General features: G+C 49.5%; 1 pseudogene; it reads right to left on the bottom strand.

Moving 5' to 3' along the window:
• Positions 1 to 1,960: 1,960 nt before the first annotated feature.
• Positions 1,961 to 2,082, bottom strand: LOC141130806 (U2 spliceosomal RNA; annotated as a pseudogene).
• Between the last annotated feature and the right edge of the window lie 546 nt (positions 2,083 to 2,628).

Here is a 2,628-nt window from a genome sequence, read left to right on the forward strand (position 1 = left end):
GAACTGTCACTTTTGGTTGGACTACAAGCTGCAGTCCTGACCCTGCGCTGCTCTCTCTTGCTTCTGGATAGGCCCTCAGACAGCCTAGCCGCCAGATGTCCCCGGGATAGGCCTCAGGCTCTGGCCTAGCAAGACAATACAACACACGTCCACCCAGACAACCGTCCAGGTGGCACAGAACCCTGATCACCTGACCTCACCCAAATAGGCTCTCCCAGCAGGCCAAGGGACCCAAGAAAATCCCACTGGCTGAGACACCCCATCTATTCCTAATCTGTCTTTGCTATGCTCTTGTCTTATCTAATGCCACCAGATACCCCCCCCCCCCATCTAGTGCCAAGAAAAGTGAAAAGTGCAGAAATTCCAGAATTAGGGTGGCATCAATTGATCCCCTATCAATTGGCCAAAGCAACTACACTTGGCAAACATCAGGGTGCTACACATATACTCTCTGACCATCTCTTATAATATGGATGCTGTCTCTGACCATCTTTTTTAGCATACCTGTAGTCTGATGCACAAAATCTACACTCCATAAGCAAACCAAAAAAAGTACATGTGAATACTCAAAAAAAAAAAAAGTGCAATTAGGGTGTGTTTCTGGTCCACCCCCTCCTTGACCCCCCCCCCCCCCCACAGGGTGCAAGGCTCCTGACGAGGGTAAGGCACACTTGGGTCCATCTAGCCAAAAGGCCTGGCAGACCCCTCTCCTCCTCCTTAGCCAAAGCTGATCACTGAGTACTAGGTGAGGAGCTCTACCAAACAGAGACTCCCTAACGCACACACATCCTCCCCCTAGACTTCAGGGTAGGCGTAAGCACCCACACCTTCATCCTGAGTGGAAAGAGGAAAACAAATTTAAGTGCAGTGACACACACGTAGAGAGCAATAAATATGTAGAGTAAATAAGTGACAGTGCATGTGTCAGGAAGGCTTTGTCAAAAGACAGAATGATAGCCGCAGAAGAAACCCTCGAATGCCTGGAAGAAGAGGAGCATTAGCGCGTGCTAACATGCAAATGCACATGCGCGGAAAGCGAACTTGCGAACACATATGCGCTGCACATTACGTGACATATGAGGGCAGCAAATGGGCTATTTAATCTGGATAAGCACCCAGGATCAGTGCTGTCTCCTCTACAGCGTCCTGTGATTGTCCTGTTTCCTGTTACCTGCATCTGCTCTTGAATTATTGACCCGGCTTGTTCCTGACTATTCCTGGTTTCCACCTGCATCGACCCCGGCTTGTTCTTTGACCATTCTCCTGCCTCCGCATCTGTATTTGATCTGATCGTTCTGTGTATGACCCGGCTTGTCTGACTCTGCTTACGTTCCAGCCCCTCCAGTGCTACCAAGTTGCTAGCACCTGTCTAGCTACCTCTGGGACCTGCTCTTTGACTAAGTAATAGCCTGTTCCTGCCCACGGAGATCCACTGCCATCTGGCGAACTCCTGGATTGGCAGCCCAACAGCAAGCACGTCTACCGGCACTCGTGCGACTCTGCACTATTGCACCACCTGTATACTCTGCCAGGGGCCCCAAGTCAAAGGTGCAAGAGAGGCCTTCCTCTGCATAAACCAGGCTCTACCCACCAGGTATGTGATAGTATGTGTATTGGCTAGGCTTTGCAGCCTGATAACAAAAATTGCCCTGGTCTCAGTCAAAAGGCCTAGCCCGTGAGGCGCTGTGAAGAAAAAAGCAAGGGTGTCATTGCCAAGTGCTCGTTCTCACAGTGGGGCCCCAAATCCATAGTGACACTAAGAGCACTCCCAGTGTGCCACTCCTGGGGGTGGGGGGGTGCTTGACACCATGGGCTCCCTGCCTTCCCAGTCCATGGCCAGACAAGACAGCACCATTCAAAACCAGGAGGCACTGAACCCCTCAGAACCCTTCACGCCAGGCAAATCTTCCCGACCCACACCTTACGTGGTGCATGTTCTGTTCGGTTTTCTTGCCCATCGGGAAGGTCCCTCAGGACCCCATCACACCAGCAGGAGCACTATACAACATCTATCCAATCCATATTAGACACTTATAAGAACAGATACTACACTTGATCTTAGCCAAAGGGCTGAGAAGTGGTTGACCTCCAGTGTTGTAGAGGGTCATACTGGAGGGTGTTATATCCTGGTGGAAAGTGTAATCAGAAAGGTGAAGATAAGGAGCAGAACATTTTCAACCTCATGGAGGGTCATGTTGGGCGTATAATATCCCAGAGATGAATGTAATCAGACAGATAGAGAGTGGCCAGGAGCAGTGCATGTTCTACCTTATATAAGGTTATGTGTTATGGTGTGTTATCCCTGTGGTGAGTGTTATAGGACAGGTAGGTTGGAGTGATCAGACAGGTAGGTGGAGGATTGGAGTGATAAAACAGGTAGGTGGAGGATTGGAGTGATCAGACAGGAAGACAGAGCACCAGAGGGTCATGTTTGAAGATCAGCAGACAAACACCCTTTCAGGTTCCACAATCGACTGTCTACCCACATCTACCAAAAGATGAAGTCCTTATGAGACTCAACCCTTGTAATCAGCATTGGAATTCAACAGACTCCAGGGAAGTCTGTTTCCAGTAAGAAATGTTACAGATCACTAATTGAGGATACAATTTCACTAGAAATGACGGTGG

Source organism: Aquarana catesbeiana, linkage group LG02 (genome assembly GCF_042186555.1).
Source record: "Aquarana catesbeiana isolate 2022-GZ linkage group LG02, ASM4218655v1, whole genome shotgun sequence".
Classification (NCBI taxonomy): domain Eukaryota; kingdom Metazoa; phylum Chordata; class Amphibia; order Anura; family Ranidae; genus Aquarana; species Aquarana catesbeiana.